This window comes from Macrobrachium nipponense, chromosome 9, assembly GCF_015104395.2.
Source record: "Macrobrachium nipponense isolate FS-2020 chromosome 9, ASM1510439v2, whole genome shotgun sequence".
Taxonomy (NCBI): domain Eukaryota; kingdom Metazoa; phylum Arthropoda; class Malacostraca; order Decapoda; family Palaemonidae; genus Macrobrachium; species Macrobrachium nipponense.
Window position 1 is genome coordinate 84,079,713 of NC_061110.1, and position 22,190 is coordinate 84,101,902.

Sequence of the window (22,190 nt, forward strand, 5' to 3'; positions counted from 1 at the left end):
ATCGTACAAGTCTTCTATGACGATAGCTTGATCGCTTCTGCCAATGATGATGATTAATCCTATTCCTCTACATGATAAAGCTTAGGTAAAGAGGTACAGGTCTTCTAATGACGATCACTAACTCTGTTCTGCCCGTCTACCATCTCTGTTTACAAGTTATGAAGGAACAGACAGTAGTTCGAACATATGAACATACTATCAGATGACATAGTTTCATACGAACACACAATCGAATGAGACACGCTACAGATCACGTAGGCCGTTTGAATAATAGGTCGGGGTAGTTGTCTCAAGCAGGGAGCTTGGACTAATGTTTATAAACAATTGAATGACTACAGGTGACGGCATGTTATCTTAGCCTACATACTTATTGTATACGTCATCTTTAGCGTCTCTAGTCTGATCACATTCCTGCAAGCAATCTGGTTGACCTCTTTAGTTTTAGACTTTATATATATGGACTAACATTCCATATTTTTATTATGTAAACACTTACATCAGCTCGGTCAGCTACCAAAACCAACACTGAATATTACTCAAACTTGACTTGCATTTGACTTATAGGAGTGTGATACAGACCACTATGTGAATATATATATATATATAAGTAATAAAAAATCATGGTGTCATGAATTGATTCAAGTAATAAAATATAAAACAATGATATTGGTAAATAATAGTGATCACATGATATATAATGATACAGTTTTTCACTTCATCTCTTTAAGATACTTATGCTACAGAAAATACTAATGTACTCTGATAATTGCATAGAATGAAGATTAACATGATAAAATCATATTTTAACTGATAAAAAATTTCATATATGAATTGATAAAAATTAGTAATGTTTATGCTAACTGTTATATATCTGATTCATTAATTCATATACTAACTCATAAATACCTGCAGATATTGGTAAGATAAAAGGTAACAGATTGATTATAGGCTACCTGATTTGTTTATACATATGTATAGGATTCATATTATGATTAATATATGTGCACTTTAAATAGATTCCTATTGCGTACACGCAAAAATATATTTAGATTCTGTTATTTATGATCATTTATATAAGAGATTCCTATTGCGTACACGCAAAGATATATTTCGACTCGTTATTATGAATTATATATAGGATCATGATACATTATATATAGGATACATGACACTTATATAATAGGATTACATGGACCGAGGGTTATACTACTTCACTTTTAACTAGCTTTCGAACAACTTTTCGTCCATTACACAGTTCCCAGACAACCACCTATAGCCAATTGAAACGGCCTTTTTCAATGGTTAAAACAAGGGGAAAATTTGCCCTGGCGGGTCCAACGTTCTATTTTTGCGTCATACTATTCTCTGCATCCTAAGCTACACGATTACGTTCGCGATGAATAAAAAAACATCCCCAGCACGAGTCCTTCGCCAGCAAAGTAGAGTTGAATATCCTTCGGGTCGTAATTGTCGGAAGTATGTCCCTCCCTTTTTGTAGTCGATTCCGACAGTAGCCGGGAGCATTCCGCATTAAAACGAGATTAACGACGAGATACGGTGTCGGTCGAAGAAGTCCATGAAATTCCTTTCACATTGTAGGCGGTTGTTACTTGACTGTAGTCGTCCGCTGCGACGAACGATTTTTTTGAAGTTGCGATGTGAAACTCTCGTACTGCAGGATACTGTAACCAGGGTTCCATTAATCAGCCTGCAAGTGAAATTATACTTGTCACAAGGGCAAAGTAAATTCAGACGACATCCAAATACAGGGGAGGGGAAAGAGCCTTTTAGACCAGACTTAAACCCACATGAATTCGCTGATATTTTGGAATTCAAAAGAGTCCGCTGTACAAACTTTTTTTTATCCATGGCATTAACAAGAGTGAACCTATCCAGGTCTATGATGACTTGTAAAAATATCCAGAATTATAAAAAAATAAATTGATATCATTACGAATCTCAAAGAAAATTCGATATTACTGGTAGTAAGTTACTAGACCAAAGAAGTGGAAATAGGAGCTATTTGTAAGATTGCCAGGCAACATAAGAGTCAAAGAGAAGATTAATCATGATTCTATGTGCCCTAACAAAAGTTTCATATTCAATATTCTCGCGCGCATCTTCTGAGGTTAATTTTAAAAACTTTATTAATAGGTAGGAGATGCAACGAAAAAACAAAAAAACCCTATGTAACTAATTTTTTCTAAATAAACTTTGGGTTTTTCAAGAAATTGTGACATTTTCCCATGAATGTTTTACTTGAATGTAATAGGCTAATGTTGCAAGTAAATATTTCACATATATATCTTGATACTTCTAAATGTCTATGAGGTTCAGAAAAAAAATTAATTCATTTTGTTGTTATAGAAATTCTATTTGCTTATATTGTTCATTAATTTTAAAATGATTACAAGTCCTGAACTAATTGCATTACCACACACGGATAAGAATATGTTATGTGGCCTGTCATGTGACCTATGAACCACATGTGAAGTTCATGAAACTAAGCATTCCTTTCTCCAGTCAATCTGCTTTTGCAAGCAGAGACGACACACAGATGAAGCCGTGTAAGCAGATTATTGAGGTTAAAAGGAACAATGCGATACGGCAATGATGACGTCGTCACTTGGCAGGAGATTGCTCTCAGCCAGCTAAGAGTTTACGTTACTTGCTGTAAGAGATACGACTTTAGTATTTTCAAATGATATTTTAGTGTTTTAATTCTCCACCCGCATGAGAAGAATGTCAAAAAAAAAAAAAACAACAGTACCAAAATTGAACAATATATTAGTTTCATGTTGGCATTATAAATAAAATATTCCTTATTCAAACTATATGAAAAAGGTTTTCCATACAAATTCTATATATATTATTAGCCCTGTATAAGATTCATATAGGATTATTCCATAGATAACATTTTCACTTCTAGACTTCCTGACTTTAAAATCTCTTTTATTTTATTTTATTTTATTTTATTTTATTTTATTTTATTTTATTTATTTATTTATTTAATTTCTTTTTTTTTTTTTTTTTTTTTCATTGACTACGAATATAAATCACCGGACAGACAATATGTCAGTAGGTTTTGATATGTGTTTTTGAACTTTTAGCTTATTTGTCATTACTAAAGCGTTTAAGTTAGAGTTCAAATCTTTACGCATATATATTTGGATATTTAATGGGTTTACGTTTTTTGCTTATTGATATTATCGTGATTCCTTTCCTTTTTTTATTATAATTTGTTAACCTTCGACTTCTTACGGAGTGTATTATATTGACTCCACTTGTATCCATATTATTTTATTTTTTTATATTTGGATATTTATTCTTTATTTATTTTTTATATATATATTTGATAAATTAATGGTTGGCTTGAATATGTGGAAAAGTGTTCTAGCGGCGTACCGTATAAGGCTACTTGCGGCATCAATTCAATAGATACAAGATATAACTGATAAAGGTATATAAAACCGCGAGAACCGCTATAATCCAGTTTGGATCCAATATCACGAGTTGTAACTCGTAAGACATTGACACTTCCTATTTAATTATCCGTTATTCTACCAAACCGATTGACTCTGGGTGATAAAATATATTATTGGTTGGTTTTCTTAATGGAAAGGAATTCACACAACGTGTTAAGGAGATTATTATTGATTTACACCACCCGAGTCACAGATTATTATGTGTTGAATTCCATATTTATTGATTTAGCACTCATAAATATTCGTAACGCACTCAATTGCGGTGTTTGTTTTTAGTGCTATTAATTCTATATAACGTGTCAAGGAACTATTAACACTAAGAAGTGTTTATTCCCTCTGTCAGACTCGTAATTCTGTTAATAATTCTACGTATATTCTTTCAAGGATTGATTTGGCACAGGATAGGCCCTTAAACTGACAGGTGTCTTAGTGTGTCCCTTGTCTTCATGACACATGTTACAATTAGTTATGTGCTTTTTATATCTGTAAGCATTGTAGGCCAGTAAAATAGTGATTTGGCTTTCTGTGACATACTATGGAACCCTGGATGACGGAATGCAACCAGTTTATGACGATTGGTATGAGAGAGATTATTATTACTACCTGGTCGTTAGTCATCTGCTGTGTTCTTCGGGTTTTCCTCGTCACGGACCTACATATAATACTACATTTGATTACATTATTCTGATACACATACCTTAAGTATACTTTTGCTTTAGGGTTTCTGCTCGAAGTGTGTATTGTTTTTGCTTAGCCGCTGACCCTGTTTCCGTTTCGAAGTGTTTATTGTTTGGTGTTTATTGCTGCTGACTCTGTTTCCGTTTCGAAGTGTTTATTGTTTGGGTTTATGTCTGTTGACGCTTGCTTTGTTCAGTTTGTAACAGTTCTGCGCTCCGACCCAGATATTCAATGCTCGCGATCTCTTGGGTTAAGGAATTTTCTTGTTTTAGATACGGTTTTAACAATAGGTACGGATGTTTCTATATCTTTTAGTCTAATTAATGGTTCTTTGCAGTATGATGCGGGATTGCGGGATAATGCGTCAGCTATGATAATTGCTTTCCCAGGTAGATATCTTATCTTGGCTCCAAAGACCTGAATGATCATTTGTCACCGAGTTCCTTTTGGACTGTGATTAAAGCCTTTGAAAAACTCGGTAAAGGACTCATGTTCAGTAAGGACTTTATCAGGATAGCCATAGATTATGAACTTAAAATGTACTAGTGTTTAAAGATACCTAGCACCCTTCCTTGCCTATTACGTGCATAGTTTACTTTTCAGAGGGCTTTAGTTTACGTGAATAAAAAGCTATAGGGAAGAAACTGTTTATCATATGACTGAAGTAATACCCCTCTTACCCTTGGTCTGAGGCGTCTGTTGCAATAAAAAAAAAATTCCTTATTTAAATCAGGGATTTTTAAGTTAGGTAAGCTGCATTATCCGCTTTTAAGATATCGAACGCCTGTTGATGCTTTTCAGACCATAATAAATCTACGCTCTTCTTCGTAAGATCTGTTAAAGGAGCTGTCATGATTGAAGAGTTACATATTTACATACGATTGTAATACCCACTACAGCGCAAAAGTGCTGTATCCCCTTTTACGTTAATAAGTACCGGAAAGTTATGAATAGCCGACACCTTACCATGGACTACTTTTAAGACCTTGACCAGACACATAAAACCTAGATAAACATGTTCGGTTTTTAAAAAACTCTCATTTAGATATGTTACTCTGAGATTATTTGTCTTTGTCTCTGTAGCACTAGCTCTACTTTATGTGAATGTACTTCTAAGGTATTAGAAAAGATTACAAGATCAACCATATAAGCATGTAGGGTATCCCTTAAAAATCTCCAAACACTATATTGTAATTAGGGTGCAACGTAAGCCGGAGGCATACGTAAAAATTGATAATGTCCCCTGAGTGTGCTGAAAAAAAAAACGGTGTATGAGGTACAATCACTTAGGTATTGGTATCAGGTAAAAGCCTTTACAAATAAGTCCAAGTTGGTGAAAAAAATTTATTATTAACCTAACAGAGATAAGATGTCGTCGGTACATAGCACTGGAAACTATCGGGAGTCGTTTCCTTGTTTAAGCGTCAGAAATCTACGCAGATACGCCAAGTCCGATCTTTTATGGCATGACATTTGAGGGAAAAATTATATGGGCTTATTTGATTTCCTAATGACTCCTATTACTACTTTTTCAACTTCGTCATTTATCTCTATTTTGAAATTTCATTGAGAATCTATACGAAGGTACGTAAATAGCTTTATGTTTGTCCTTGAGACCGTGTTTTGTGTTAAATTACATCCGTTTTTTTCCAGAGATCACTCGCCAGTGGAGAAACACCTTCCTGGTATTCAGGTAGTTAAAAATTAAAAAAAAAAAAATCTGCTGAATCACCTCTGCTTGAATGACTTTACGGATATTACTTTAGATAGATTATCAGAGATTCATCCACGACTGGTTGGGCGTGATTAAAAATTAGCAACAATAAAAAAAAAAAAATGCGATATTTATAACTTCTGTATCCACGATATGTATACTTTTTAGGGCTTTGTTCGCGGAAATCGTTATATTTCAGAGTGTCGGGAAGGATTAAAATTTCATCCCAGCAAAGTCTTTTTACACGCACTAAGGCATTCGAGGGTGCATGCTTCTCGAGATTTTGCGTGCAAAGTACGACTGTGGTTGTGGGAGAATTCTGTTGGGTCATTTGAAAACAATGTTACGATTTATGAGACAAATGTATAGTTCCTTTATATAAGTTATTATTGATTAACTGTATCATTTTTGTTCAAACGGATTTTAATATGTTTGAAGGTTTATAGGATTTTCCTTTGATAAACACACCTTATTTTGCAGGATGTAAGATAATATTTTGTATACCCCTAGATGGATCTTACAATTACACTACATACAGATCAACGTTTTTTATAACTATAGAGGTATCTGTAAACGCTCGCTTATCCGGACTTCTCATTAGGGAAGTTCGAACAACAGACGGTGAGTCCGTAAATACAAGATATTACGTGTATTAAAGAAATAAAACAAGATATTCTAATTTTTACGGCGCGTACAGTTGGGCTTAATCCACCAGTATTTATTATAACTTATGTATTAAAAAGAAAACGAAAACCTGCTCTGATTACTTATACGGTCGTGTGTTTCATAGGAAAAATCCTTTTTAATTCAAAAAGATATTGGTATGAAACCAACATCGCTTTTCCCCACTCTGCTAGAGTCGCTTATTATTGCGTGGAATTTGCTTTGCTTTGAAAAACTTCGGCAGATCTGACTAACCTTGACCGCTTGACTAGGTGACACAGTCACCGAGTTTGCTTGTTTGATTCTGAACGGGCTACTGTTTCTATTTCTTTTTGTAATAATTAGGATCCTTCTCTTTATTACCATCGGCAACGTATTGTGTGGTTTTAGCATTATGTTGCTGGTTACGTATAAAGCAATGAATGACGAACTATTAGGAACTGAGCGATTACTAATAAGACAAGTTATCACTACTGCATACAATATTAACTGTTTGTACTTCATTCTTTGCTAAAATTTGAAATAGTGAGGGATCCTGGTCAGCGCATTTAGCCTGATGAAAGTTTTTTACAGACATGTTATTCCTTGCAATCCAGCCATATTTTTAAAGTTAAGTTGAGTCATTGAGGTTCGATATTTTATATAACTCAAAAAACCTCAAGGCTAAAACTGCGATCGGGACTTGCAAAGGAGCATTTATTGTCATGACCCGAAATAGTGTTACCTCTAATTTATCTAGATTTGTACGGGTGTTCCACTTGTTTTTGTGTGTTTTCTAATCACTACGGTGCTTACGACCGTATCCATGCATCTGTATAAATACAGACGTCCACTGCGTAAACGCATATTCACTGTTTAATATGATTTGTTACGTAAGGGATTAATAATCACCCAAAATGATAAAATTAACATAGTATATGATTATGATATTCAGTAGAACTTCTGGAAACAGACACTCAAAGATAAAAAAAACTCGCAGTAGCGAAATCTCAATGATGTAGATAATTTCTGTAAAAAAGTAAGATTAAGAATGTCTCGTAACTTCAGCCACAGGAATAACGAAATTCGACCTGCAAAGGAACACAATCAAAAGTTACTCCAAATGAATAAAAAAAATTGTACTTAGCTTGCTTTTGTGGGAAGTCGCGGTGTTCCGATAACGACACACGGCCTTGGTCCTCCTTCTCTATTTAGCGGACGACCTGGTTTGGCTTCAGTTTCCCGTGCGCGTTGTTTCGATGATTCGAGCCCTTGAAAATCCGATGCTGCAGACGCGTTCTTTTGGTTTTTTCTTGGAGTGCCGGAAACGCTCACTAACGATGTTTTCTTGAATGATTCTAATGAGAGACGAAGCTTGCGTTGTCGTAGGAAAAAGGACACGTCGGTTTTGTTTCTTGAAGTTATTCACTAACGATGATACTAAGTTGCTTGACGAATCTTGTTGTTTTTCTGAAGTCGCTCACTAATGATGATACTAGGTTGCTTGAAGAATCTTGCTGCTTCCGTCGTCGTTGACTCTTATGATACATGATTTATTATTCTGGTTTTTTTCTTCGTAGGACGTTGTAGAGTTCTTCTGGTCCGCTGCCACCAATATTAGGGCTTGTGTGCCTTGTATGATAAGGCGCCCTATGAGGTAATGTTAGACTAGCGATAATCTATACGCTAAGTCGGTTGGTATTGCACTTCCATCTTCAATGGAGTGTCTGGGGTTTTGTAGATCACTTACGAAGTCGGTATTATTATCTTTACGACGATGTGTTAAACTCATGGTTCGGTGAGGTTCTTGTAGAAAAACACAAGGTATAAAAATAGTATATTCTTCATGAAGTTTTACATGATGAAGATCAGGTATGATCGTACAAGTCTTCTATGACGATAGCTTGATCGCTTCTGCCAATGATGATGATTAATCCTATTCCTCTACATGATAAAGCTTAGGTAAAGAGGTACAGGTCTTCTAATGACGATCACTAACTCTGTTCTGCCCGTCTACCATCTCTGTTACAAGTTATGAAGGAACAGACAGTAGTTCGAACATATGAACATACTATCAGATGACATAGTTTCATACGAACACAATCGAATGAGACACGCTACAGATCACGTAGGCCGTTTGAATAATAGGTCGGGGTAGTTGTCTCAAGCAGGGAGCTTGGACTAATGTTTATAAACAATTGAATGACTACAGGTGACGGCATGTTATCTTAGCCTACATACTTATTGTATACGTCATCTTTAGCGTCTCTAGTCTGATCACATTCCTGCAAGCAATCTGGTTGACCTCTTTTGTTTTAGACTTTATATATATGGACTAACATTCCATATTTTTATTATGTAAACACTTACATTATAGGGAGAAGAAGAATGCTCTCTGATTGTAAACACGCTTTGTGTGAGCTCTATATAATGAGTTTTTGTGCAAGTTTCTAGGGATACTACACCTTTCACCGTGTTATATAAGTTACAGTAGACTCAGTGACCATTTTAGTAACAACAGTGTGTATATAGGATTTTTATACTACTCTGTAGTTACGATATAAAAACTCATTCTCCGTGGCATACCCACTCGGTCGGCTGCGCCTCAGTTCGCGCATGCGCAGTGTGCATGTGATGTCTATTGTGACGTGAAAAGCTGCGGCTTCACTAATAATGGATATTTTTTTTTTTTTTTTTTTTTTTTTTTTTTTTTTTTTTTTTTTTTTTTTTTTTTTTACTCCGGACCAGCCTCTGTTTCTGAGGTGAAAATGATCTGCACCTGACTGATGATGAGGATGTAGATATGACTCATTGGCCACTCACACAATCTCTTTCCTCATAAGCCCTCCAGTACTGTTGCTAATACCCCCATGAAGCGACCAGTGGATTATGGGTCAGATACTAGCAGTGCTCCACAGTCTCCTGCTGCTAAAACATCCAAATGTCAAGAGATTTTCACTAGACAAAAGAGTGATGTCACTCTGCCTCAACCCCCTACACGACTTGCTTCCTCTGCTACCCCAGCTTTTGCTCCCCGTGATGAATATGTTAGGTTGGTCTTCAAAGAAAATTTGAGCACTGACACTAAACTACGGTGGCTGACTGAAGTAAACAGAACCTTCAATCTTGATAAGGAGCTGGCAGAGGTGAAAATGTCTGCAATCACATCTAAATTTGTATATATTGCAAGGAGTCGTGAGGACATCATTGGCAGGGTGAAGGTGGTGAATTTCTGTCCATAAGCCTGGATATTCAAGATTCAATAGACAGACCCCGTAAGTATTTAACATATCTCATTACTCGCTACCCTATTGAAGCAGACCCTAACCTTGCTAAGGAACTGCCTGGTGTATACAGTACACGAAAGATTTCTTCAAAATGGGAACCCACTATCAATCGCATTGTCATCACATGGAGTCTACTAGAACCACCACCATCTGTTTATGGAGTTTTCCTTCCTCCCTTGCCTCCCTCCTTGTGAATTACGCAGGATGAAGGATGATCAGCCCAACTGTTTCAACTGCTGGGGTACTGGCCATATCTCCCGATATTGCTCTGCCTCACCTAAGTGTGCCTGGTGTGCTGCAGCCCATTCCACACGCACCTGTCCATACCGTAAACCTGTTACTGATGCTTCCACCTCATTGTCAGAATCATCATCAACTCCAGAGACTGTGCATTGGAAATGCCCTCGTTGTGGTGAAGCAGGAGTTAATGTTTGGCATGGATGTTCCAGACAGTCGCACGCTGGCCCACGCAATCACTTCCACTGACACCACCACCACAACCAGTGTCAACCTCCTCATTATGCCGCTCCTGAATCAGCTGAAATTTCAAAACTTCGTAAGGCTGTTGCTGCCTTGGAATCGCACTGTACAGCACTAACGACACGCTTTGATGCTATTGATGTACGCTTCGTAGCTTGATCGCTCAGCAGGCTACCACTGCAAGTAACCTTGACACACTAGTCAAGGCACAACAAGTTCTCATAACCTCTGTTTGCCTCACTTACTGAGAAGCTAGATACTGTTGCCTCTTGTCTTGAAAGGGTCAGTGGCCTCCTGCCAGCTCAGCCTCCTACACTTGGGTCACATCTAACAGTGCTGCTTCTCCAGTACATGCTCGACCTGTCCTCTCGCAGCGTTAAGGGTAAACTTCGCTAGACTCATGCAACTACATGTCCTTTCATGGAAATGCCCTGGAATTAGACAATACTCCAGACTCACTGCACTCAGGACTATGTTTATCGCATCACCCACAAGTAATATTTATTCAAGAAGCCTTCCCTGGCGGTGCTCAGCCAGGTGATGAAGCTCCAACACTCTCCGGTTATGTTTCATATGTACATCATGTCAGGAATGTTCTTATTACTTACATCCACTCTTCTCTCCCTCATCAACTCCTTCGCTCATCAGCAGATATTAACATGACCTTCCAACTTTTTCAGGTTAAGATAGGTGATGGTCATATTCGATTATGCAATGTTTACTCTGCCCCTGGCCTAATTAACCTCTCGGCACTTCCTACACCTACAAACCTTGGCATGATCTACATGGGTGATTTCAATGCCAGACACCCAGATCTTGGCGATGTCTCTCCGATTCCCAACCGCAGTGGAGTTCCTCTGCTCAACTACATCCATCGTTACCATTTAACCCGTTGGGATATAGGTGGTGCCACACACATCCGGGGGGGCACTCTTGATCATATCCTTACATCTGGGCTCGCGGTATCACATGTCTCCTGTCATTCTGTTCCCTCGCTCTTTTCTGACCATGTTGCCTTATGCCTACAGTACACAATACAGACTCATCCAAGTGACCCCTATCATCGTACCCGCATCACCATTCCACCCAAGTACTGCCCAACATATGTTTCATACATCTCCTCTGTCCTACCTACCTTTGATAAACACTCTCCAGAACACCTGTATAATTCTTTGGTAAAAGCTACCCATGACTTCTATCAACTATATATTGTCAGACCTCACATTAAAAAGTCATCTTGTTGCCCATGCCTGGACCTTGGATCAACGCATTATGCAAGCAGAAAGAGTTGCGGCTGATGCTGGCCTTGCCTTTCAGACACAACCGACACCTAATCATCTACTTCAGTATCAGCAGGCGAGGGATGATTTAGTTGCTCTCCAGAAGTGTGTCTACACTGAGTCATGGTATAAATACACTGACTTAATTAACCACCAGACTAGCGTTGGGACCATGTGGCATCTCATCAAAAGGACTGTCAAGAAAAAAACCACATGGTGCACTTCATCACAGTCCAACAAGCATATGCCCAGGATCTCATCACTACTTGGTCAACCCCAGTCACGGTCCAGTAATCTCCCTGTACAAATCAAGAAGCACTTTCTTCCCAGAGCAATTTACGCACTTTCGTCTGATGGCTGCATTGTTGGAATCAGACAAGGAGGACAAAGAGCTGATCACCGAGGATGAGCTGCGACGTGCTGTTATGGGGAAAAAAAAATTCTGCTCCTGGGGATGATGGCCTTACTTATCAAGTGCTTTCGTCTCCTCCAGAAGGACTTCCTGGAATCCTCTTCTACAATTGTATAATCTTTGCTACCAACATGGATTATGTACCTGCTGGCTGGGGGGGGGGTGGGACCATTAGCACAATTATTCCTATCCCAAAGCCTGGAACTGATAAATATCGGCCTATCTCCCTCACCTCATGTTTTAGTAAAGTGTTGAGCGTATATTACTAACCAGGCTAATGTACCGGTTGCAAGAAAAACTTTCTCCCCATTTGTATGGCTTTCTTCCTCAGAGGAGTACTCATCACTGTTTAGCTGAACTCTACTCCCGATTGTCCTCCAACAGTGTAGTTGCCTTCCTTGACCTCAAAAGTGCTTTTGATATAGCCAACAGGGATATCATTCTTGATCAGCTTGTCGAGGAAACCTTCTAAAGTGGATAAACGGTATCTCAGTAACAGAAAATCATGTGTTTTTTTAAAGGTGCATGTAGCTCCTATGAAAATTTTGAGCTTGGCACACCTCAGGGCGGTGTATTGAGCCATTTCTTTTAAATATACTTATGCACCGTGTACTGTCTCTCCTCCCTGCTATCCCTGAATCACTGTAACCTGCTATGCTGATGATGTCTGCATCCACTCCACTACCCCTCGAGACCTTCAGCGTGTCCTTCAAGACTTCTACAGGTCCTGTACCTCCAGTGGCCTCATAACTCTCCCCAGAAAAAGCAGAATCTTCTCTGCCCGGAATCTCCGAGACTGCCAGAGTTCATTATGGGTGGGAATATTATACCTCACTGCACACAGTATACATATCTAGGTGCACCAGTCAGGATCACCCCTGCTATACCTGCACGACAACGAATCCACCCCATGGTGAAAAACCTTCTTGATCGACTGGAGCCTCGCTTTACTCCCATCAAGTGGCTTGCCACCAGGGCCACAGGTATATCTATCCCCGTGGCTAAAACCCTCTATATCCTCTTCCTAAGGTCAGTTGTTGACTATTTATCTCCTCCTCTAATTCAATTACCCAGACAGGCGTTACAAACCTCTAGAACTGTTCCAAAATAGAGTAATGAGGTTTATCCTAGGATGCCCTCCTTCCACTCGGATAGTCAACATGCAGACTGAACTCATGTTACCTCCATTAATAGAGAGAATTTATGCCAATGTAACTTTGTTTTCTGTTAAATGTCTACATTCTTCCACAATTTACTCCAAACTTCTCTGCTGTCCTCAGAGCATCACTTGACGAAGATGCACCAAGACCTCAACTCCGGCCAGGGGGCCATAACCTAGTTAGGGCAGTATGTGAAAATCTTCGACACCTTGATATCGGTGTACCTGAGCAAGCAGTCATCCAAGATTTGCCACCATGGCGGGTTCCTATTCCTGCTGTCACTTTCACACCAACCTCTAAAGATGCCCATACCAGTCTACAGAAGCAGCTGGTTTTGGAAACAATATCCAAAGTGTCAAGTTCAGTTCCTGCAGGACACCACATCTACGTTGACGGCTCAGTACAGGCAGATGGAAGTGCAGCATGTGCTATGTTCTCCCCACTTTAGAATCTCCTGAGGGTGGGTGGCATGGTCGTAGGTTGCCAAACTCATCCAGTTCCACTTATTGCGAACTTCAAGGTATATGGGATGCAGTAACCCTACTTGTTAGAAGAAATGTGAATGGATTGGTGATCTGTGACTCCAAATCTGCACTCCAGGCACTGACATCTTCTAGGCCCAGCTGTGGCCGTGTTGTGCGAGACATATTGTGTCAACTCGTTGCTGCTTACAATGCCTCGCTTGTCTTGTCTTTCATGTGGATGCCCTCCCATATTGGGCTTGCTGGGAATGACATGGTGGACAGTCTTGCTAAAGCTGCCTGCACGCTGACCTTGATGACAGAAATGTTGAGCCCTCACTTCGCTGCCTTAAACATAGAATATATTCAGCCGCTTTTGCCTGTACAGTACAGCGTAGGGATGCAGAGAGGGGCACTAGTGTTTCCATACAACATCATGATAACTTTCTGCAGAGCCGTCACAAGTACCGGCGACGTGGACTCATGGTGCGTAGGCATAATTTGTAAGTGCCAGGATTAAGGTTGGGATATCGTCCTGTGTGGCAGGTTGGACAGACACTAGATATACCACACTACACCTCATGTAAACTGTGTAACCTTGCTAATGCCAATAACCTTGAACACTACTGCCTTCATTGCCCCACTGTCAGGAATCTGTTACCTCAAGGACAAAATTTACTTCAAACCTGCCAATATTTACTCAAAGATGACCACCTAGACATAATTTTGACTCGTCTTCCTCACTTTGGTGGCTGCTAAACTGTCTGTTGCAGTTGTTGTGATAATAGAATACAATCTCATATATGTTATTTTGTAACTGATATACCGATGATTCAATGCTGTAATTTTTTTTTCTGTTGATTTCTGATGTAATGTATGTAACTGCTAATATGTAACTGCTAATATGTAACTTTGTTTGACGTCTTTGGGCGTAATAAATTTATTAAATAATAAAGCGATTATAGTATTTGGCATGGTACTATAAAGAAAAAACAACCAGTAAGAATCAATTATTGTATAACGTTTGGCTGATGCTAAAAATAGCACCTATAAATTGTGCGCAAGCGTACGGCAACTAGAATTACACCTGGAAGGTTATAAATAATAATGTGTTTCCCCCCAAAAAATCCGTTGACCGGTGAGCAATTTCGTTTTAAAGATATGGTTGATTTGGGCAAGCACAATCCAGGTCTAATTCATGTCTAGATATTTAGAAGGATCTTCAACCACGGTCGAAATTTCTACAACTGTCTTTATGGACGCACTAACAGTCAAAATAACTACCGCAAGATTTACGATGGTATTATCATAACTTGTAGATATCTTGTATTGGATGAGGGAAATGCAGTTTTACAGAACAGTACGTTTAGGAGCAAGGAATTACTAGGGATACGTCAAGTGGAGACGGCGTAACAGTTGTAGACTTCACATTAAATTCTTACTCGGAGAAACCAAATTGATTATGTTTAAATAAAATATGGTCTATTACGCTAAAGAAATCATCTTATTACGTAAAATGTCATACTTTATCAGTAACACAAAACAAACGAATTATCATACAATTACTATAGAATGTTTGACAGCGGTTTGATTATACATTGCCAGAAACTGTATCATATTACACACCGCCTATAGTAGATTACTGTTAATAACAATGAAAATATGCATTTAAAATGAAACTATTCTTACGAAAATTGACATAATGATATGATTATGCAATCATAATTGACCAAACGAGTTGTAAGTACAATTATATGTATGTCATTTGAATATTTTGTTTAGCTGAAGTTAGATTATTTCAGGCATCTAAGGGAATTAAACTATAAAAGAAACGAGAATTACAAGTTTCAGAATCAAAGAGGACATCCAGAAAATTTAATGATCCATTTCTGATTACACAGTCGGACCAATTGGAACCACCAACGGCTACATTATCCTGGAATAATAATCGTTTTAAGACCAATATGATGGATCAAAGACCCTTAATACATAAGAGTGAATACAGTTCATGCATTAGCAAGTAAGACAATATAAGTGTCTCTTTCACCTTTATAATGTTTTTGGCGAGATTGATTGACGAAGACTTCCTTGAATCAGTGAAGGGGAAAACAGTCGGTGGAGGTGGTGGTGGGAGGAAGGGGGGAGGGGGGGGGGGCGTGTGGTGCAGGCATATAACTACTGTACTTTCCAATTTCCTTAATTTCTTATGGGTCCAGTTAAACCGCTAATGACGATATTTAATCTAGCAATAATTTATGAAGTTTCTATCAGTGGAAAATAACTTGAAAATATTTTTGTTGTTGTTGATTTGTTAACATTCGTCAATTGGCACGCTAAGACTAATATGCTGCAAGTCCATTAATCAACAAGTGCACCATTGGTCGAAAATCTATGCAACTGAAAATGTCGTCAGTCGTGGAGTAAGATAATGATTTTGCCAAGCATGAAAATGGCCAACTGGTCGAAATTCCTTGAAAAGTCAGTAGAATGAGCGATTTTAAATCGAGGAGCTAGACTACTATAAATTTTGTGGCCATTGACTGCTCACTTGGTCTAAAATCCCACGAAACATAGTGGGATAAACGACGTTTTGAATTTACAGCATCGCTTGGATTAAGAAAACGGTTCAAGTGTAATAACTTAACAGTTTTGTCTGTTGCTATTACTAATACAATGTCCCCAGTGGTAAAGTTGACATTGTGGCAGGACTTACCACGCCTGTACCCCCAAGCACTTTAATAACTGAGGTTTCTTTCAGCGCCAGACCGTGTTACTGTATACGATGATTCAATGCATTTTCCCGTAGTGAAATAAAACGCATGGTACCCAAGACGATGATTTAGAATTAACTTCACATCTCCGTCAAAATTTAACTTAATCATTTTTGGCAAAACTCAAAGGGATAAAACAAAATAGGTGTTTATATATGTAGGAATTGCAATATAAAAAAACTCTAAAAGCCAGTTAAATCATGCCAGAGAAAGTGTCCCTGTGATCAGATGTCACCACAATCATTTATTTAGTATCTAGACGAACGGCCTCTGCCTTGAGGGAGGACTCGTGAGAAATGAGCGGATAGGAAAAATATGATTCTTTTCAAATATAAGTTCCTTTGTGGTCAGGCTTTGTGCCCTTCACAAGTATACTTACATACCGCTTTTTTAAACTTTCATTTAAAAATAACAAAAATCCAATATTTACATTATTTCAGCAATTGAAATGTACAAAAGAATTTTTCTGTAACTATTTTCTCCAATTTTCTTCCATACAAAATTAATACAAACCATCTTTGATAATTCAATCTCCCCCTAAGAAAACAAAAAGTTGCATTTTCAGTTAGCTTCTGGATACGGCTTATCCATATGCAATCTTCTTTCCCACAGTTATCCTTACATTAAGGGGTCGGTTGCCTGATGAGCCTTCTCCACTGCCTTCTATCAAAGGCGTCATATCCATATGCAAACGCGATTACAAATAAGCTACTTTGGTTAATGACTATGCTTTATAAAAATTAGCCTATAAAGCCAAGTACTGGGACACTTCCAGCCATTCATCGTTGAATGAAAAGAGGGCGTCACAGTATCTGGAAAGCAAGACATAAGGGCTGGAAAGCAAGACATAGGGGCTGGAAAGCAAGACATAGGGGCTGGAAAGCAAGACACAGTGGCTAGAAAGAAATATGGAAGAAAGCAAGGGAGAATGCAGGTAAATAGCCTGCAGCAAAATTTGTACAGATTAGGGGGGCCGAAAGGACGCTGCTAACAACCCCGAGTAATGCCTACAGTGCACCACGCGAAGTGCACTGACATTGATAACATTAAAATATTTAAGTTCATTACAATTATTAATGAAGAACTTTGAGATCAAATCATTTGTTAAGACTGAGACCACAAGGCCTTGAATGAATGTCAATCTTGGTCTCAAGTCAAGTGTCCATGGCAGTCATGAATCATAGGCAGATTAAGGTCTTTCATATATAACTTCCTCTTTCCTCTTTGAAGTTTAGCTTTATTGAAGCACGATAGTAACGGCTGATATGAGTAAATTCCTTTTTCATTACAAGGCAATCCTGGCCTAAGTGTAAGGTATCCATAGACCTTGCCTTAGAGTAATCGATCATCGTGGACACATAGTTGTTCTCTGTTCCATGAACCAAAAAGACCAAAACCCCTTGTTACTTGTCTGCATAGTTAAACTCTTAAGGATCTAAAATGCAGGTACCGTAGGTGTACACATGACAAAAAACTTCAAGAACGAGTGTCTATTGGTAACTCTTCTTTCAATCTATTAATTTTAAAGCGAAGGTCAAAGAATACTTAAGAAACCAACTTCTGTAATTTAAACCACCTTTGGTAAAATTAATTGCAACTTAAGGAGATTCAGAAACAGTAACTTTCATTGTATTTTCTCGGGTTAAGCCTTGTCCGTAATAATGGGGACTGCCTGACGGACAGACACTGTTCCCATAATCCATTCCACCATACTGACAGACTAAGCATGGAGCCAGAATGATGTTAATGTCTGCTAACACTGCTTCCTAAACAAAAGAACAGCTGAAAGTGCCCGACGGTCATGCCCGCAAGTGAGGACAGACAATAACGAAAGTGTTGAGGTCCTGTTTACTTGGTTTGTGTCTGTAAAATTGGTAGTCTATGGTTTTTTTTACGATTTTTAAAAGACTTGGATTGTAAAGCGGTTTCAAGAGTATTCTTTTGAAGACTGGTTTTTCTCGGCCTTGGTGGGGCCTTGCAATTACGGTGCAGTTTTTAAGGCGGTGCTCAAAACTGAAATTTTATAAAAAAAATTTCAGTTTTAGGTTATATCATTAATACCATTTTTGCGTAGTCATCTGCCACTTTGTTTCTCTTTGGTCAAACACACACGGGATTTTTTTTCGAGGTTCTGACTCATTAAGTGTGGTAAGGACCTGGATGATAATTGTAACGAAGCAACGACGTAGTTCCTTTCCGATAAATATTTAAGGATTAAGTGCTGGTGATATAAAGAGTGAAGTTTCTGGATTTCTTAAAGTTGCTATTATTGTTACCAAAGGTACTCTAATTACAGAAGTTGGGTGCTTAAGTATTATTTGACTTTCAGTTAAAGTTAATAGAAGAATTATCATTGGACAGTCGTTTATTTCTATTTTTTTTATTATTTTATTTATTTTTTTTTTTTTGGCGCCTGCAGATAAGTAATAAGGGGTTTTGGTCTTTTTGATACATGGAACAGAGAACAATTATGTGCCCACGAAGATCGATTACTCTAGGGAAAGGTCTATCTATAGACCTTACACTAAGGCCAGGATTGCCTTGTAGTAAAAAGGAATTTCCTCATTTGGACCATACTATCGTGGTTCAATAAAGCTGAATTTCGAAGGAGAAAGGAGAAGTTGTATATGAAAGACCTTAAATCTGCCTATGATTCATGACTGCCATGGACACTAACTTGACTTGAGACCAAGATTGACATTCACTCAAGGCCCTGTGGTCTCAGTCTTAAAAAAATGATCTTATCTCAAAAGTTCTTAATTAATAATTGTAATGAACATAAATATTTTAATATTATCACTGTCAGCACACTTTACGTGATGCACTGTCGGCATTACTTGGGGTTGTTATCAGCGTCCGTTCGGCCCTTATCTTCATAAATTTTCCTGCAGGCTAGTTTACTTGAGTTCTCCCTTGCTTTCTAACCACAGTAACGCCCTCTTTTCAGTCAACGATGAATGGCTGGTATAGTGTCCCAATGCTTAGCTTTATAGGCTAATTCTTATACATCATAGTCATTAACCAAAGGCGTATGTATATATAATTGTAAAGGGCATAAAGTCGGACCACAAAGTAACTTTTATTGAAAAGAATCATGAGTCCGCCCTCAAGACAGAGTCCATTCGTCTAGAAACTAAATAAGTGATTGTGGTGTCATAATCACAGGAGTACTTTCTATGGCATTTTATGCAATACATTAATTTGTTTGGTGTATTGAACATTATTTCATTTAAGCATAATCAAGTTAGGTTCACTGAATGAGAGTTAATGTGGATTCGACTAATAATATAAACATTCATTTTAGGTATAACACACAGATACACACACATATACATATATAAGTTTATATATATACATATATAGATATATATAAAATATATTATATATATATATTATAATATAATACACACACACAACAACACACAACAAGAGACACACACACACACAAACATATATGATATATATATCTATATATATATGTGTGTGTGTGTGTGTGTGTGTGTGTGTGTGTGTGTGTGTGTGTGTATTGACGTTTCCTCTTAGAATAAAACGTCATTATCGGCGCTAGGAAATTAATGTTGGATATTGTCAATGTGGAACTACGAGACACGCACTCCTCAATGATTCCGATATTCAGATAAAATTATCTTGAACCACTGTATGATTTGTGCTCCCCAAGGGCAGTGTAATTCTTCTAATGATGTCGGTGATGAGTCATCTGCAGTCATGAAAAATAGGAAGTACTTCCTTTGCAGAGTTGCTAATACCCTACCGTTCAGGTTTTATGATGTTTCAGGCGGACTGACAAACAATTATTTACGATTTTCGTAAATTTATTTAATTTTTATTTTTTACGATTTTCTCAAACTTCAAGTTTTTACTATTTTCGCAAAGTTCGATTTCTCAAGATTTTTCTCAAACTAAAAGTTTTTACGACTTTCGCAAACTTCATCTTTTTACGAAGTTCGCAAACTTCATCTTTTTAACATTTTCGCAAACTTCAAGTTTTTACGATTTTTGCAAACTTCTATTTTTCACGATTTCGCAAACTTCACCTTTTTACAATTTTCGCAAACTTCAAGTTTTTACGATTTTCGTAAACTTCAATTTTTCACGATTTCGCAAACTTCATCTTTTTACAATTTTCGCAAACTTCAAGTTTTTACGATTTTCGTAAACTTCAATTTTTCACGATTTTCGCAAACTTCATCTTCTTACGATTTTGCTCAAACCTGTATCATGTAGTTAACTGAAGTGTAAACAAGTCGCGAGCAAATTATTAATCTTGCTTTCTCACTGGTGTAATGATTATATGTAACTTAGTCAAATTAATGCTGATAGCTCCTTGACCTTCTGTCGCGTTGTTTGATAGATTTTGTCTATTGACCTCCAAACGTTGTCCTCTGAATCCTGGTCTCTTCGCTATTGTTATAAACATGTCCAACATTGAAAAAATCTGTTCTTACATTGGGGGTTAACTCCATCTCTGTCCCTTTTATCCATGGTCACTCCCTTGGAGGGATAACGACGCAGAATTCCTCCCCAAATTAGTCTTCTCACAATTTTGTCATAATTTTTAATATTTTTCATGTCCCCTGCGGGCCCCCATCCACCTTTTATTTTTTTGAGACTAACGATTTCGGCCTCACGGACTTTGCTAAATTTCAGAACTGTTCTTGGCAACACATCATCAGAAGATACTAAAGCGTTTTAAAAATGGGCATTCCACTTTAACACAAGGATCTGAACGCCTTTGGGTGTAAAGGTAGCTCTAGGAAAATGGTCAACATGTCAGGATTTTACGGAAATCGCTGGAAAATGATTGTACGTCGAACTATCATTCCAAGGCAGCTGAACCTCTCAATGTTAAGCAGAGCGTCTCAAAAAGCAACTTTCATTAACATTGATATTTTTGAGGTTCAAATAGAATCTCAGGTGATTTTATATTTGTGTCCTCGTCTTCGTATTCATTTATGTAACCTGATTCTTATATTTCCGTTTCTTATACTTTACGTTAGGGTGCACGAAATCGCACTAAGTACTCGTTATTCGGAGATCTAAATCAAAACGTTTAAAGGGAAAATTGTGTAGAGAATAATAAAACTGAACAGTTGCATTGCAATTCGCCGAAGTAAACAGAATTTACATTAAAAAGAAGAAACTCAAGTATCAACATCTTTTGAATCAAATTAAATAAACTTAACATAAATATCAGGAATTTATATAGGAATTTATTGTTGCCTGAAGACGATCAAACGTCTTAAGAAATTATACGCGAATTTTCCCTGTTAAGAAAGCAAGATAGAGAAAGGTTATAGATGTTTAAAGGGATCTGCTTTCGTTAATATGAATTAGGTACATGATCATTCACAAAACCTATTTTTTTATACGGGAAACTTTAATTTACCCACAAATACTTCTAGAACGACCACAAGATTATTATCTTTAAACTAAAGCATCATGAAATAATTTAGAAGTATGTAGCATGTTTTGGTTGATTAACACAGATATTCAGTTGAACGCTATAGTAATATAAATAATAAATATAATTACGTATAAAGTGCGAGTGACACATGAGATTTTCGAAGTGCATAAAGAATTATATATATATAATATATATATATATATATATATATATCTATATAATGTTATATATACATACATGCATACACACACACATAAATATATATATATATATATATATATATAGATATATATATATATATATTATATATATATATATGTGTGTGTGTGTGTGTGTGTGTGTGTGTGTGTTTGTGTGTGTGTGTGTGTGTATAAACGCAAACACACATATATAGA